We start from the raw sequence: 15709 nt of genomic DNA on the forward strand, positions 1-15709 counted from the left end.
AACAGAACTCAACGACCACGAAGGGACTCGAACCCTCAATCTTCTGATCCGAAGTCAGACGCCTTATCCATTAGGCCACACGGTCTCATGCCTCTTTATGAAGAAACCATTTTCCACTGGAAACAGCCACCGCATAGGAAAAGACGCTCAAGGAGCACAAAGGATTTCATTTGTTAGAGCAGGCACATGACATTGCTGTCTAAGGTATTGCAGTGATCCAAAATGGCAGTTTGATGAGTGTTTTCAGAGAAAAAAACATGCCTTGCAGTGTTCATGAAGTCTTCTAGGCTAAGTTTGTGGTTGTCTCTTCTCTGTTAAGTATAGTCATTGTGCCAGCTGCATGGGTACATAGTGCACCGCTTGTCAGGATGGCCGAGTGGTCTAAGGTGCCAGACTCAAGAGGCTTCTCTTCCCTTCTCATGGGCCATCTGGTCTCCGAATGGAGGCGTGGGTTCAAATCCCACTTCTGACAGAGCTTTTTCACTTTGTCCATCATGGCACATTGGTCAGGCCTGCCAAAACAAGCTCTTGGGTCTTTTCATTTACTAGGCTCTTCAAAGGGCCTTCTCAACAGCAACCTCACATGGACTTTTGGAAAATCTCGCAGAAAAGGAACAAGGCCGACTTTTTTCTACAAGCTTTCTAACACACGTTTTACAAACTGACAAATTCCATCCCCTTTGGCACACCTACAGTCATATGGGTTAGCTCATCTTCTCTTCTAGTTCACTTCATCAGGATCAGAAGCTTTGGAGGCAATTTGTTTTGCTAAATCTTAAAAGGTTAGTGTACAGGTAAAGTGACAAATATGTAAGGAGACCGAACTCAGGAGATAGGTTTTGGCAATAACTTACAGGTCTTCCCTGTATGTTCTGACCTTTGGTGAAAGAGGTGGGGTTATTCCCTCTTCTGACAAGACTCATTTGTTGAAATTTCAACGGACCCTTCCTTGAAAAGAGTTCAGGTTGCAAGAAAACCAATTGCAGTGTTCCATTTGCGGTGTGGATCATATCTTTTCAGAGGAAATGACAGACATACTTTCCAAATTTCAGGCAAGAACTCTTCATATAAATTGGGAACCGAGGCAACCTTTTGAAATTGTTGAGCTTGCAACAAGAAGGAATCGCATCGTGCCACTTGCCATGCTGTGTCTGCACCTTTGTAAAAGTCTGGCTTACAGCAGAATTGCAGACAAGGATTTCCTAAATCATATAGGAAATTAATTTTCTCATGTTAGTAAACAAAATGCTTAGCAGAAAGGGAGTTGCCACCATGAATGTTTGAACCCTGGGTCATATAGTTTACTTAGAGTCTCTTCCAAGGTCCATCAGGGTATTGGGTTCAAAGTAAGGCAAAGGTTAGAATCCCAGTGTGGACTAGCAGTGTTTATTTGAGGTTGATGTAAAAACTTTGCTGGGACTTGCACAAGTTGTAAGAAAAGAGTTAGCGTCATTGACATTGTGGTGAAAGCTCAGCAAAAGCAGCCACCTTTGTAGCTGTAAACAGTCAAGGGCAGGGATTGAATGATAAGCATGAGTGAGGAAGCACAGGCTTTTGCAAAGTCTCCGAGGACATTTACAACAAGAGGAGCAAATACTCTACAGAAGTGACAAGAACAGAACTCAACGACCAGGAAGGGACTCGAACCCTCAATCTTCTGATCCGAAGTCAGACGCCTTAACCATTAGGCCACGCGGTCTCATGCCTCCTTATGAAGAAACCATTTTCCACTGGAAACAGCCACCGCATAGGAAAAGACGCTCAAGGAGCACAAAGGATTTCATTTGTTAGAGCAGGCACATGACATTGCTGTCTAAGGTATTGCAGTGATCCAAAATAGCAGTTTGATGAGTGTTTTCAGAGAAAAAAACATGCCTTGCAGTGTTCATGAAGTCTTCTAGGCTAAGTTTGTGGTTGTCTCTTCTCTGTTAAGTATAGTCATTGTGCCAGCTGCATGGGTACATAGTGCACTGCTTGTCAGGATGGCCGAGTGGTCTAAGGCGCCAGACTCAAGAGGCATCTCTTCCCTTCTCATGGGCCTTCTGGTCTCCGAATGGAGGCGTGGGTTCAAATCCCACTTCTGACAGAGCTTTTTCACTTTGTCCATCATGGCACATTGGTCAGGCCTGCCAAAACAAGCTCTTGGGTCTTTTCATTTACTAGGCTCTTCAAAGGGCCTTCTCAACAGCAACCTCACATGGACTTTTGGAAAATCTCGCAGAAAAGGAACAAGGCCGACTTTTTTCTACAAGCTTTCTAACACACGTTTTACAAACTGACAAATTCCATCCCCTTTGGCACACCTACAGTCATATGGGTTAGCTCATCTTCTCTTCTAGTTCACTTCATCAGGATCAGAAGCTTTGGAGGCAATATGTTTTGCTAAATCTTAAAAGGTTAGTGTACAGGTAAAGTGACAAATATGTAAGGAGACCGAACTCAGGAGATAGGTTTTGGCAATAACTTACAGGTCTTCCCTGTATGTTCTGACCTTTGGTGAAAGAGGTGGGGTTATTCCCTCTTCTGACAAGACTCATTTGTTGAAATTTCAACGGACCCTTCCTTGAAAAGAGTTCAGGTTGCAAGAAAACCAATTGCAGTGTTCCATTTGCGGTGTGGATCATATCTTTTCAGAGGAAATGACAGACATACTTTCCAAATTTCAGGCAAGAACTCTTCATATAAATTGGGAACCGAGGCAACCTTTTGAAATTGTTGAGCTTGCAACAAGAAGGAATCGCATCGTGCCACTTGACATGCTGTGTCTGCACCTTTGTAAAAGTCTGGCTTACAGCAGAATTGCAGACAAGGATTTCCTAAATCATATAGGAAATTAATTTTCTCATGTTAGTAAACAAAATGATTAGCAGAAAGGGAGATGCCACCATGAATGTTTGAACCCTGGGTCATATAGTTTACTTAGAGTCTCTTCCAAGGTCCATCAGGGTATTGGGTTCAAAGTAAGGCAAAGGTTAGAATCCCAGTGTGGACTAGCAGTGTTTATTTGAGGTTGATGTAAAAACTTTGCTGGGACTTGCACAAGTTGTAAGAAAAGAGTTAGCGTCATTAACATTGTGGTGAAAGCTCAGCAAAAGCAGCCACCTTTGTAGCTGTAAACAGTCAAGGGCAGGGATTGAATGATAAGCATGAGTGAGGAAGCACAGGCTTTTGCAAAGTCTCCGAGGACATTTACAACAAGAGGAGCAAATACTCTACAGAAGTGACAAGAACAGAACTCAACGACCACGAAGGGACTCGAACCCTCAATCTTCTGATCCGAAGTCAGACGCCTTATCCATTAGGCCACGCGGTCTCATGCCTCTTTATGAAGAAACCATTTTCCACTGGAAACAGCCACCGCATAGGAAAAGATGCTCAAGGAGCACAAAGGATTTCATTTGTTAGAGCAGGCACATGACATTGCTGTCTAAGGTATTGCAGTGATCCAAAATGGCAGTTTGATGAGTGTTTTCAGAGAAAAAAACATGCCTTGCAGTGTTCATGAAGTCTTCTAGGCTAAGTTTGTGGTTGTCTCTTCTCTGTTAAGTATAGTCATTGTGCCAGCTGCATGGGTACATAGTGCACCGCTTGTCAGGATGGCCGAGTGGTCTAAGGTGCCAGACTCAAGAGGCTTCTCTTCCCTTCTCATGGGCCATCTGGTCTCCGAATGGAGGCGTGGGTTCAAATCCCACTTCTGACAGAGCTTTTTCACTTTGTCCATCATGGCACATTGGTCAGGCCTGCCAAAACAAGCTCTTGGGTCTTTTCATTTACTAGGCTCTTCAAAGGGCCTTCTCAACAGCAACCTCACATGGACTTTTGGAAAATCTCGCAGAAAAGGAACAAGGCCGACTTTTTTCTACAAGCTTTCTAACACACGTTTTACAAACTGACAAATCCATCCCCTTTGGCACACCTACAGTCATATGGGTTAGCTCATCTTCTCTTCTAGTTCACTTCATCAGGATCAGAAGCTTTGGAGGCAATTTGTTTTGCTAAATCTTAAAAGGTTAGTGTACAGGTAAAGTGACAAATATGTAAGGAGACCGAACTCAGGAGATAGGTTTTGGCAATAACTTACAGGTCTTCCCTGTATGTTCTGACCTTTGGTGAAAGAGGTGGGGTTATTCCCTCTTCTGACAAGACTCATTTGTTGAAATTTCAACGGACCCTTCCTTGAAAAGAGTTCAGGTTGCAAGAAAACCAATTGCAGTGTTCCATTTGCGGTGTGGATCATATCTTTTCAGAGGAAATGACAGACATACTTTCCAAATTTCAGGCAAGAACTCTTCATATAAATTGGGAACCGAGGCAACCTTTTGAAATTGTTGAGCTTGCAACAAGAAGGAATCGCATCGTGCCACTTGCCATGCTGTGTCTGCACCTTTGTAAAAGTCTGGCTTACAGCAGAATTGCAGACAAGGATTTCCTAAATCATATAGGAAATTAATTTTCTCATGTTAGTAAACAAAATGCTTAGCAGAAAGGGAGTTGCCACCATGAATGTTTGAACCCTGGGTCATATAGTTTACTTAGAGTCTCTTCCAAGGTCCATCAGGGTATTGGGTTCAAAGTAAGGCAAAGGTTAGAATCCCAGTGTGGACTAGCAGTGTTTATTTGAGGTTGATGTAAAAACTTTGCTGGGACTTGCACAAGTTGTAAGAAAAGAGTTAGCGTCATTGACATTGTGGTGAAAGCTCAGCAAAAGCAGCCACCTTTGTAGCTGTAAACAGTCAAGGGCAGGGATTGAATGATAAGCATGAGTGAGGAAGCACAGGCTTTTGCAAAGTCTCCGAGGACATTTACAACAAGAGGAGCAAATACTCTACAGAAGTGACAAGAACAGAACTCAACGACCAGGAAGGGACTCGAACCCTCAATCTTCTGATCCGAAGTCAGACGCCTTAACCATTAGGCCACGCGGTCTCATGCCTCCTTATGAAGAAACCATTTTCCACTGGAAACAGCCACCGCATAGGAAAAGACGCTCAAGGAGCACAAAGGATTTCATTTGTTAGAGCAGGCACATGACATTGCTGTCTAAGGTATTGCAGTGATCCAAAATGGCAGTTTGATGAGTGTTTTCAGAGAAAAAAACATGCCTTGCAGTGTTCATGAAGTCTTCTAGGCTAAGTTTGTGGTTGTCTCTTCTCTGTTAAGTATAGTCATTGTGCCAGCTGCATGGGTACATAGTGCACTGCTTGTCAGGATGGCCGAGTGGTCTAAGGCGCCAGACTCAAGAGGCTTCTCTTCCCTTCTCATGGGCCTTCTGGTCTCCGAATGGAGGCGTGGGTTCAAATCCCACTTCTGACAGAGCTTTTTCACTTTGTCCATCATGGCACATTGGTCAGGCCTGCCAAAACAAGCTCTTGGGTCTTTTCATTTACTAGGCTCTTCAAAGGGCCTTCTCAACAGCAACCTCACATGGACTTTTGGAAAATCTCGCAGAAAAGGAACAAGGCCGACTTTTTTCTACAAGCTTTCTAACACACGTTTTACAAACTGACAAATTCCATCCCCTTTGGCACACCTACAGTCATATGGGTTAGCTCATCTTCTCTTCTAGTTCACTTCAACAGGATCAGAAGCTTTGGAGGCAATATGTTTTGCTAAATCTTAAAAGGTTAGTGTACAGGTAAAGTGACAAATATGTAAGGAGACCGAACTCAGGAGATAGGTTTTGGCAATAACTTACAGGTCTTCCCTGTATGTTCTGACCTTTGGTGAAAGAGGTGGGGTTATTCCCTCTTCTGACAAGACTCATTTGTTGAAATTTCAACGGACCCTTCCTTGAAAAGAGTTCAGGTTGCAAGAAAACCAATTGCAGTGTTCCATTTGCGGTGTGGATCATATCTTTTCAGAGGAAATGACAGACATACTTTCCAAATTTCAGGCAAGAACTCTTCATATAAATTGGGAACCGAGGCAACCTTTTGAAATTGTTGAGCTTGCAACAAGAAGGAATCGCATCGTGCCACTTGACATGCTGTGTCTGCACCTTTGTAAAAGTCTGGCTTACAGCAGAATTGCAGACAAGGATTTCCTAAATCATATAGGAAATTAATTTTCTCATGTTAGTAAACAAAATGCTTAGCAGAAAGGGAGATGCCACCATGAATGTTTGAACCCTGGGTCATATAGTTTACTTAGAGTCTCTTCCCAGGTCTATCAGGGTATTGGGTTCAAAGTAAGGCAAAGGTTAGAATCCCAGTGTGGACTAGCAGTGTTTATTTGAGGTTGATGTAAAAACTTTGCTGGGACTTGCACAAGTTGTAAGAAAAGAGTTAGCGTCATTGACATTGTGGTGAAAGCTCAGCAAAAGCAGCCACCTTTGTAGCTGTAAACAGTCAAGGGCAGGGATTGAATGATAAGCATGAGTGAGGAAGCACAGGCTTTTGCAAAGTCTCCGAGGACATTTACAACAAGAGGAGCAAATACTCTACAGAAGTGACAAGAACAGAGCTCAACGACCACGAAGGGACTCAAACCCTCAATCTTCTGATCCGAAGTCAGACGCCTTATCCATTAGGCCACGCGGTCTCATGCCTCTTTATGAAGAAACCATTTTCCACTGGAAACAGCCACCGCATAGGAAAAGACGCTCAAGGAGCACAAAGGATTTCATTTGTTAGAGCAGGCACATGACATTGCTGTCTAAGGTATTGCAGTGATCCAAAATGGCAGTTTGATGAGTGTTTTCAGAGAAAAAAACATGCCTTGCAGTGTTCATGAAGTCTTCTAGGCTAAGTTTGTGGTTGTCTCTTCTCTGTTAAGTATAGTCATTGTGCCAGCTGCATGGGTACATAGTACACAGCTTGTCAGGATGGCCGAGTGGTCTAAGGCGCCAGACTCAAGAGGCTTCTCTTCCCTTCTCATGGGCCTTCTGGTCTCCGAATGGAGGCGTGGGTTCAAATCCCACTTCTGACAGAGCTTTTCACTTTGTCCATCATGGCACATTGGTCAGGCCTGCCAAAACAAGCTCTTGGGTCTTTTCATTTACTAGGCTCTTCAAAGGGCCTTCTCAACAGCAACCTCACATGGACTTTTGGAAAATCTCGCAGAAAAGGAACAAGGCCGACTTTTTTCTACAAGCTTTCTAACACACGTTTTACAAACTGACAAATTCCATCCCCTTTGGCACACCTACAGTCATATGGGTTAGCTCATCTTCTCTTCTAGTTCACTTCATCAGGATCAGAAGCTTTGGAGGCAATTTGTTTTGCTAAATCTTAAAAGGTTAGTGTACAGGTAAAGTGACAAATATGTAAGGAGACCGAACTCAGGAGATAGGTTTTGGCAATAACTTACAGGTCTTCCCTGTATGTTCTGACCTTTGGTGAAAGAGGTGGGGTTATTCCCTCTTCTGACAAGACTCATTTGTTGAAATTTCAACGGACCCTTCCTTGAAAAGAGTTCAGGTTGCAAGAAAACCAATTGCAGTGTTCCATTTGCGGTGTGGATCATATCTTTTCAGAGGAAATGACAGACATACTTTCCAAATTTCAGGCAAGAACTCTTCATATAAATTGGGAACCGAGGCAACCTTTTGAAATTGTTGAGCTTGCAACAAGAAGGAATCGCATCGTGCCACTTGACATGCTGTGTCTGCACCTTTGTAAAAGTCTGGCTTACAGCAGAATTGCAGACAAGGATTTCCTAAATCATATAGGAAATTAATTTTCTCATGTTAGTAAACAAAATGATTAGCAGAAAGGGAGATGCCACCATGAATGTTTGAACCCTGGGTCATATAGTTTACTTAGAGTCTCTTCCAAGGTCCATCAGGGTATTGGGTTCAAAGTAAGGCAAAGGTTAGAATCCCAGTGTGGACTAGCAGTGTTTATTTGAGGTTGATGTAAAAACTTTGCTGGGACTTGCACAAGTTGTAAGAAAAGAGTTAGCGTCATTGACATTGTGGTGAAAGCTCAGCAAAAGCAGCCACCTTTGTAGCTGTAAACAGTCAAGGGCAGGGATTGAATGATAAGCATGAGTGAGGAAGCACAGGCTTTTGCAAAGTCTCCGAGGACATTTACAACAAGAGGAGCAAATACTCTACAGAAGTGACAAGAACAGAACTCAACGACCAGGAAGGGACTCAAACCCTCAATCTTCTGATCCGAAGTCAGACGCCTTATCCATTAGGCCACGCGGTCTCATGCCTGTTTATGAAGAAGAAACCATTTTCCACTGGAAACAGCCACCGCATAGGAAAAGACGCTCAAGAAGCACAAAGGATTTCATTTGTTAGAGCAGGCACATGACATTGCTGTCTAAGGTATTGCAGTGATCCAAAATGGCAGTTTGATGAGTGTTTTCAGAGAAAAAAACATGCCTTGCAGTGTTCATGAAGTCTTCTAGGCTAAGTTTGTGGTTGTCTCTTCTCTGTTAAGTATAGTCATTGTGCCAGCTGCATGGGTACATAGTACACAGCTTGTCAGGATGGCCGAGTGGTCTAAGGCGCCAGACTCAAGAGGCTTCTCTTCCCTTCTCATGGGCCTTCTGGTCTCCGAATGGAGGCGTGGGTTCAAATCCCACTTCTGACAGAGCTTTTCACTTTGTCCATCATGGCACATTGGTCAGGCCTGCCAAACCAAGCTCTTGGGTCTTTTCATTTACTAGGCTCTTCAAAGGGCCTTCTCAACAGCAACCTCACATGGACTTTTTGAAAATCTCGCAGAAAAGGAACAAGGCCGACTTTTTTCTACAAGCTTTCTAACACACGTTTTACAAACTGACAAATTCCATCCCCTTTGGCACACCTACAGTCATATGGGTTAGCTCATCTTCTCTTCTAGTTCACTTCATCAGGATCAGAAGCTTTGGAGGCAATTTGTTTTGCTAAATCTTAAAAGGTTAGTGTACAGGTAAAGTGACAAATATGTAAGGAGACCGAACTCAGGAGATAGGTTTTGGCAATAACTTACAGGTCTTCCCTGTATGTTCTGACCTTTGGTGAAAGAGGTGGGGTTATTCCCTCTTCTGACAAGACTCATTTGTTGAAATTTCAACGGACCCTTCCTTGAAAAGAGTTCAGGTTGCAAGAAAACCAATTGCAGTGTTCCATTTGCGGTGTGGATCATATCTTTTCAGAGGAAATGACAGACATACTTTCCAAATTTCAGGCAAGAACTCTTCATATAAATTGGGAACCGAGGCAACCTTTTGAAATTGTTGAGCTTGCAACAAGAAGGAATCGCATCGTGCCACTTGACATGCTGTGTCTGCACCTTTGTAAAAGTCTGGCTTACAGCAGAATTGCAGACAAGGATTTCCTAAATCATATAGGAAATTAATTTTCTCATGTTAGTAAACAAAATGCTTAGCAGAAAGGGAGATGCCACCATGAATGTTTGAACCCTGGGTCATATAGTTTACTTAGAGTCTCTTCCAAGGTCCATCAGGGTATTGGGTTCAAAGTAAGGCAAAGGTTAGAATCCCAGTGTGGACTAGCAGTGTTTATTTGAGGTTGATGTAAAAACTTTGCTGGGACTTGCACAAGTTGTAAGAAAAGAGTTAGCGTCATTGACATTGTGGTGAAAGCTCAGCAAAAGCAGCCACCTTTGTAGCTGTAAACAGTCAAGGGCAGGGATTGAATGATAAGCATGAGTGAGGAAGCACAGGCTTTTGCAAAGTCTCCGAGGACATTTACAACAAGAGGAGCAAATACTCTACAGAAGTGACAAGAACAGAACTCAACGACCACAAAGGGACTCGAACCCTCAATCTTCTGATCCGAAGTCAGACGCCTTATCCATTAGGCCACGCGGTCTCTTGCCTCTTTATGAAGAAACCATTTTCCACTGGAAACAGCCACCGCATAGGAAAAGACGCTCAAGGAGCACAAAGGATTTCATTTGTTAGAGCAGGCACATGACATTGCTGTCTAAGGTATTGCAGTGATCCAAAATGGCAGTTTGATGAGTGTTTTCAGAGAAAAAAACATGCCTTGCAGTGTTCATGAAGTCTTCTAGGCTAAGTTTGTGGTTGTCTCTTCTCTGTTAAGTATAGTCATTGTGCCAGCTGCATGGGTACATAGTGCACCGCTTGTCAGGATGGCCGAGTGGTCTAAGGCGCCAGACTCAAGAGGCTTCTCTTCCCTTCTCATGGGCCTTCTGGTCTCCGAATGGAGGCGTGGGTTCAAATCCCACTTCTGACAGAGCTTTTTCACTTTGTCCATCATGGCACATTGGTCAGGCCTGCCAAAACAAGCTCTTGGGTCTTTTCATTTACTAGGCTCTTCAAAGGGCCTTCTCAACAGCAACCTCACATGGACTTTTGGAAAATCTCGCAGAAAAGGAACAAGGCCGACTTTTTTCTACAAGCTTTCTAACACACGTTTTACAAACTGACAAATTCCATCCCCTTTGGCACACCTACAGTCATATGGGTTAGCTCATCTTCTCTTCTAGTTCACTTCATCAGGATCAGAAGCTTTGGAGGCAATTTGTTTTGCTAAATCTTAAAAGGTTAGTGTACAGGTAAAGTGACAAATATGTAAGGAGACCGAACTCAGGAGATAGGTTTTGGCAATAACTTACAGGTCTTCCCTGTATGTTCTGACCTTTGGTGAAAGAGGTGGGGTTATTCCCTCTTCTGACAAGACTCATTTGTTGAAATTTCAACGGACCCTTCCTTGAAAAGAGTTCAGGTTGCAAGAAAACCAATTGCAGTGTTCCATTTGCGGTGTGGATCATATCTTTTCAGAGGAAATGACAGACATACTTTCCAAATTTCAGGCAAGAACTCTTCATATAAATTGGGAACCGAGGCAACCTTTTGAAATTGTTGAGCTTGCAACAAGAAGGAATCGCATCGTGCCACTTGACATGCTGTGTCTGCACCTTTGTAAAAGTCTGGCTTACAGCAGAATTGCAGACAAGGATTTCCTAAATCATATAGGAAATTAATTTTCTCATGTTAGTAAACAAAATGCTTAGCAGAAAGGGAGATGCCACCATGAATGTTTGAACCCTGGGTCATATAGTTTACTTAGAGTCTCTTCCCAGGTCTATCAGGGTATTGGGTTCAAAGTAAGGCAAAGGTTAGAATCCCAGTGTGGACTAGCAGTGTTTATTTGAGGTTGATGTAAAAACTTTGCTGGGACTTGCACAAGTTGTAAGAAAAGAGTTAGCGTCATTGACATTGTGGTGAAAGCTCAGCAAAAGCAGCCACCTTTGTAGCTGTAAACAGTCAAGGGCAGGGATTGAATGATAAGCATGAGTGAGGAAGCACAGGCTTTTGCAAAGTCTCCGAGGACATTTACAACAAGAGGAGCAAATACTCTACAGAAGTGACAAGAACAGAACTCAACGACCACGAAGGGACTCGAACCCTCAATCTTCTGATCCGAAGTCAGACGCCTTATCCATTAGGCCACGCGGTCTCATGCCTCTTTATGAAGAAACCATTTTCCACTGGAAACAGCCACCGCATAGGAAAAGACGCTCAAGGAGCACAAAGGATTTCATTTGTTAGAGCAGGCACATGACATTGCTGTCTAAGGTATTGCAGTGATCCAAAATGGCAGTTTGATGAGTGTTTTCAGAGAAAAAAACATGCCTTGCAGTGTTCATGAAGTCTTCTAGGCTAAGTTTGTGGTTGTCTCTTCTCTGTTAAGTATAGTCATTGTGCCAGCTGCATGGGTACATAGTACACCGCTTGTCAGGATGGCCGAGTGGTCTAAGGCGCCAGACTCAAGAGGCTTCTCTTCCCTTCTCATGGGCCTTCTGGTCTCCGAATGGAGGCGTGGGTTCAAATCCCACTTCTGACAGAGCTTTTTCACTTTGTCCATCATGGCACATTGGTCAGGCCTGCCAAAACAAGCTCTTGGGTCTTTTCATTTACTAGGCTCTTCAAAGGGCCTTCTCAACAGCAACCTCACATGGACTTTTTGAAAATCTCGCAGAAAAGGAACAAGGCCGACTTTTTTCTACAAGCTTTCTAACACACGTTTTACAAACTGACAAATTCCATCCCCTTTGGCACACCTACAGTCATATGGGTTAGCTCATCTTCTCTTCTAGTTCACTTCATCAGGATCAGAAGCTTTGGAGGCAATTTGTTTTGCTAAATCTTAAAAGGTTAGTGTACAGGTAAAGTGACAAATATGTAAGGAGACCGAACTCAGGAGATAGGTTTTGGCAATAACTTACAGGTCTTCCCTGTATGTTCTGACCTTTGGTGAAAGAGGTGGGGTTATTCCCTCTTCTGACAAGACTCATTTGTTGAAATTTCAACGGACCCTTCCTTGAAAAGAGTTCAGGTTGCAAGAAAACCAATTGCAGTGTTCCATTTGCGGTGTGGATCATATCTTTTCAGAGGAAATGACAGACATACTTTCCAAATTTCAGGCAAGAACTCTTCATATAAATTGGGAACCGAGGCAACCTTTTGAAATTGTTGAGCTTGCAACAAGAAGGAATCGCATCGTGCCACTTGACATGCTGTGTCTGCACCTTTGTAAAAGTCTGGCTTACAGCAGAATTGCAGACAAGGATTTCCTAAATCATATAGGAAATTAATTTTCTCATGTTAGTAAACAAAATGCTTAGCAGAAAGGGAGATGCCACCATGAATGTTTGAACCCTGGGTCATATAGTTTACTTAGAGTCTCTTCCCAGGTCTATCAGGGTATTGGGTTCAAAGTAAGGCAAAGGTTAGAATCCCAGTGTGGACTAGCAGTGTTTATTTGAGGTTGATGTAAAAACTTTGCTGGGACTTGCACAAGTTGTAAGAAAAGAGTTAGCGTCATTGACATTGTGGTGAAAGCTCAGCAAAAGCAGCCACCTTTGTAGCTGTAAACAGTCAAGGGCAGGGATTGAATGATAAGCATGAGTGAGGAAGCACAGGCTTTTGCAAAGTCTCCGAGGACATTTACAACAAGAGGAGCAAATACTCTACAGAAGTGACAAGAACAGAGCTCAACGACCACGAAGGGACTCAAACCCTCAATCTTCTGATCCGAAGTCAGACGCCTTATCCATTAGGCCACGCGGTCTCATGCCTCTTTATGAAGAAACCATTTTCCACTGGAAACAGCCACCGCATAGGAAAAGACGCTCAAGGAGCACAAAGGATTTCATTTGTTAGAGCAGGCACATGACATTGCTGTCTAAGGTATTGCAGTGATCCAAAATGGCAGTTTGATGAGTGTTTTCAGAGAAAAAAACATGCCTTGCAGTGTTCATGAAGTCTTCTAGGCTAAGTTTGTGGTTGTCTCTTCTCTGTTAAGTATAGTCATTGTGCCAGCTGCATGGGTACATAGTACACCGCTTGTCAGGATGGCCGAGTGGTCTAAGGCGCCAGACTCAAGAGGCTTCTCTTCCCTTCTCATGGGCCTTCTGGTCTCCGAATGGAGGCGTGGGTTCAAATCCCACTTCTGACAGAGCTTTTCACTTTGTCCATCATGGCACATTGGTCAGGCCTGCCAAAACAAGCTCTTGGGTCTTTTCATTTACTAGGCTCTTCAAAGGGCCTTCTCAACAGCAACCTCACATGGACTTTTTGAAAATCTCGCAGAAAAGGAACAAGGCCGACTTTTTTCTACAAGCTTTCTAACACACGTTTTACAAACTGACAAATTCCATCCCCTTTGGCACACCTACAGTCATATGGGTTAGCTCATCTTCTCTTCTAGTTCACTTCATCAGGATCAGAAGCTTTGGAGGCAATTTGTTTTGCTAAATCTTAAAAGGTTAGTGTACAGGTAAAGTGACAAATATGTAAGGAGACCGAACTCAGGAGATAGGTTTTGGCAATAACTTACAGGTCTTCCCTGTATGTTCTGACCTTTGGTGAAAGAGGTGGGGTTATTCCCTCTTCTGACAAGACTCATTTGTTGAAATTTCAACGGACCCTTCCTTGAAAAGAGTTCAGGTTGCAAGAAAACCAATTGCAGTGTTCCATTTGCGGTGTGGATCATATCTTTTCAGAGGAAATGACAGACATACTTTCCAAATTTCAGGCAAGAACTCTTCATATAAATTGGGAACCGAGGCAACCTTTTGAAATTGTTGAGCTTGCAACAAGAAGGAATCGCATCGTGCCACTTGACATGCTGTGTCTGCACCTTTGTAAAAGTCTGGCTTACAGCAGAATTGCAGACAAGGATTTCCTAAATCATATAGGAAATTAATTTTCTCATGTTAGTAAACAAAATGCTTAGCAGAAAGGGAGATGCCACCATGAATGTTTGAACCCTGGGTCATATAGTTTACTTAGAGTCTCTTCCCAGGTCTATCAGGGTATTGGGTTCAAAGTAAGGCAAAGGTTAGAATCCCAGTGTGGACTAGCAGTGTTTATTTGAGGTTGATGTAAAAACTTTGCTGGGACTTGCACAAGTTGTAAGAAAAGAGTTAGCGTCATTGACATTGTGGTGAAAGCTCAGCAAAAGCAGCCACCTTTGTAGCTGTAAACAGTCAAGGGCAGGGATTGAATGATAAGCATGAGTGAGGAAGCACAGGCTTTTGCAAAGTCTCCGAGGACATTTACAACAAGAGGAGCAAATACTCTACAGAAGTGACAAGAACAGAGCTCAACGACCACAAAGGGACTCGAACCCTCAATCTTCTGATCCGAAGTCAGACGCCTTATCCATTAGGCCACGCGGTCTCATGCCTCTTTATGAAGAAACCATTTTCCACTGGAAACAGCCACCGCATAGGAAAAGACGCTCAAGGAGCACAAAGGATTTCATTTGTTAGAGCAGGCACATGACATTGCTGTCTAAGGTATTGCAGTGATCCAAAATGGCAGTTTGATGAGTGTTTTCAGAGAAAAAAACATGCCTTGCAGTGTTCATGAAGTCTTCTAGGCTAAGTTTGTGGTTGTCTCTTCTCTGTTAAGTATAGTCATTTTGCCAGCTGCATGGGTACATAGTACACCGCTTGTCAGGATGGCCGAGTGGTCTAAGGCGCCAGACTCAAGAGGCTTCTCTTCCCTTCTCATGGGCCTTCTGGTCTCCGAATGGAGGCGTGGGTTCAAATCCCACTTCTGACAGAGCTTTTTCACTTTGTCCATCATGGCACATTGGTCAGGCCTGCCAAAACAAGCTCTTGGGTCTTTTCATTTACTAGGCTCTTCAAAGGGCCTTCTCAACAGCAACCTCACATGGACTTTTGGAAAATCTCGCAGAAAAGGAACAAGGCCGACTTTTTTCTACAAGCTTTCTAACACACGTTTTACAAACTGACAAATTCCATCCCCTTTGGCACACCTACAGTCATATGGGTTAGCTCATCTTCTCTTCTAGTTCACTTCATCAGGATCAGAAGCTTTGGAGGCAATTTGTTTTGCTAAATCTTAAAAGGTTAGTGTACAGGTAAAGTGACAAATATGTAAGGAGACCGAACTCAGGAGATAGGTTTTGGCAATAACTTACAGGTCTTCCCTGTATGTTCTGACCTTTGGTGAAAGAGGTGGGGTTATTCCCTCTTCTGACAAGACTCATTTGTTGAAATTTCAATGGACCCTTCCTTGAAAAGAGTTCAGGTTGCAAGAAAACCAATTGCAGTGTTCCATTTGCGGTGTGAATCATATCTTTTCAGAGGAAATGACAGACATACTTTCCAAATTTCAGGCAAGAACTCTTCATATAAATTGGGAACCGAGGCAACCTTTTGAAATTGTTGAGCTTGCAACAAGAAGGAATCGCATCGTGCCACTTGACATGCTGTGTCTGCACCTTTGTAAAAGTCTGGCTTACAGCAGA

The 15709-nt window shown here is 43.2% G+C and overlaps 19 non-coding genes across 19 annotated transcripts; 10 read left to right on the forward strand and 9 right to left on the reverse strand.

Annotated features, from left to right (window-relative positions):
- Positions 1–12: 12 nt before the first annotated feature.
- On the reverse strand, positions 13–85 carry TRNAR-UCG (transfer RNA arginine (anticodon UCG)). Its single transcript has one exon. It is a non-coding gene; the product is annotated as a tRNA-Arg (tRNA).
- A 277-nt stretch (positions 86–362) lies between these two features.
- TRNAL-CAA (transfer RNA leucine (anticodon CAA)) lies at positions 363–472 on the forward strand. The gene is made up of 2 exons: positions 363–400; positions 427–472. It is a non-coding gene; the product is annotated as a tRNA-Leu (tRNA).
- Positions 473–1626: 1154 nt separating this feature from the next.
- TRNAR-UCG (transfer RNA arginine (anticodon UCG)) lies at positions 1627–1699 on the reverse strand. Its single transcript has one exon. It is a non-coding gene; the product is annotated as a tRNA-Arg (tRNA).
- A 277-nt stretch (positions 1700–1976) lies between these two features.
- TRNAL-CAA (transfer RNA leucine (anticodon CAA)) lies at positions 1977–2086 on the forward strand. Its single transcript has 2 exons — positions 1977–2014; positions 2041–2086. It is a non-coding gene; the product is annotated as a tRNA-Leu (tRNA).
- Positions 2087–3240: 1154 nt separating this feature from the next.
- TRNAR-UCG (transfer RNA arginine (anticodon UCG)) lies at positions 3241–3313 on the reverse strand. The gene has a single exon. It is a non-coding gene; the product is annotated as a tRNA-Arg (tRNA).
- A 277-nt stretch (positions 3314–3590) lies between these two features.
- TRNAL-CAA (transfer RNA leucine (anticodon CAA)) lies at positions 3591–3700 on the forward strand. The gene is made up of 2 exons: positions 3591–3628; positions 3655–3700. It is a non-coding gene; the product is annotated as a tRNA-Leu (tRNA).
- Positions 3701–4853: 1153 nt separating this feature from the next.
- TRNAR-UCG (transfer RNA arginine (anticodon UCG)) lies at positions 4854–4926 on the reverse strand. The gene has a single exon. It is a non-coding gene; the product is annotated as a tRNA-Arg (tRNA).
- A 277-nt stretch (positions 4927–5203) lies between these two features.
- On the forward strand, positions 5204–5313 carry TRNAL-CAA (transfer RNA leucine (anticodon CAA)). The gene is made up of 2 exons: positions 5204–5241; positions 5268–5313. It is a non-coding gene; the product is annotated as a tRNA-Leu (tRNA).
- Positions 5314–6467: 1154 nt separating this feature from the next.
- On the reverse strand, positions 6468–6540 carry TRNAR-UCG (transfer RNA arginine (anticodon UCG)). The gene has a single exon. It is a non-coding gene; the product is annotated as a tRNA-Arg (tRNA).
- A 277-nt stretch (positions 6541–6817) lies between these two features.
- On the forward strand, positions 6818–6927 carry TRNAL-CAA (transfer RNA leucine (anticodon CAA)). The gene is made up of 2 exons: positions 6818–6855; positions 6882–6927. It is a non-coding gene; the product is annotated as a tRNA-Leu (tRNA).
- Positions 6928–8433: 1506 nt separating this feature from the next.
- Positions 8434–8543, forward strand: TRNAL-CAA (transfer RNA leucine (anticodon CAA)). Its single transcript has 2 exons — positions 8434–8471; positions 8498–8543. It is a non-coding gene; the product is annotated as a tRNA-Leu (tRNA).
- A 1153-nt stretch (positions 8544–9696) lies between these two features.
- TRNAR-UCG (transfer RNA arginine (anticodon UCG)) lies at positions 9697–9769 on the reverse strand. Its single transcript has one exon. It is a non-coding gene; the product is annotated as a tRNA-Arg (tRNA).
- A 277-nt stretch (positions 9770–10046) lies between these two features.
- Positions 10047–10156, forward strand: TRNAL-CAA (transfer RNA leucine (anticodon CAA)). The gene is made up of 2 exons: positions 10047–10084; positions 10111–10156. It is a non-coding gene; the product is annotated as a tRNA-Leu (tRNA).
- Positions 10157–11310: 1154 nt separating this feature from the next.
- Positions 11311–11383, reverse strand: TRNAR-UCG (transfer RNA arginine (anticodon UCG)). Its single transcript has one exon. It is a non-coding gene; the product is annotated as a tRNA-Arg (tRNA).
- Positions 11384–11660: 277 nt separating this feature from the next.
- On the forward strand, positions 11661–11770 carry TRNAL-CAA (transfer RNA leucine (anticodon CAA)). Its single transcript has 2 exons — positions 11661–11698; positions 11725–11770. It is a non-coding gene; the product is annotated as a tRNA-Leu (tRNA).
- Positions 11771–12924: 1154 nt separating this feature from the next.
- TRNAR-UCG (transfer RNA arginine (anticodon UCG)) lies at positions 12925–12997 on the reverse strand. The gene has a single exon. It is a non-coding gene; the product is annotated as a tRNA-Arg (tRNA).
- A 277-nt stretch (positions 12998–13274) lies between these two features.
- Positions 13275–13384, forward strand: TRNAL-CAA (transfer RNA leucine (anticodon CAA)). Its single transcript has 2 exons — positions 13275–13312; positions 13339–13384. It is a non-coding gene; the product is annotated as a tRNA-Leu (tRNA).
- A 1153-nt stretch (positions 13385–14537) lies between these two features.
- On the reverse strand, positions 14538–14610 carry TRNAR-UCG (transfer RNA arginine (anticodon UCG)). The gene has a single exon. It is a non-coding gene; the product is annotated as a tRNA-Arg (tRNA).
- A 277-nt stretch (positions 14611–14887) lies between these two features.
- On the forward strand, positions 14888–14997 carry TRNAL-CAA (transfer RNA leucine (anticodon CAA)). Its single transcript has 2 exons — positions 14888–14925; positions 14952–14997. It is a non-coding gene; the product is annotated as a tRNA-Leu (tRNA).
- Positions 14998–15709: the final 712 nt, after the last annotated feature.

The sequence above is a fragment of the Hyperolius riggenbachi genome, chromosome 8, assembly GCF_040937935.1.
Source record: "Hyperolius riggenbachi isolate aHypRig1 chromosome 8, aHypRig1.pri, whole genome shotgun sequence".
In the NCBI taxonomy this organism is placed as follows: Eukaryota; Metazoa; Chordata; class Amphibia; order Anura; family Hyperoliidae; genus Hyperolius; species Hyperolius riggenbachi.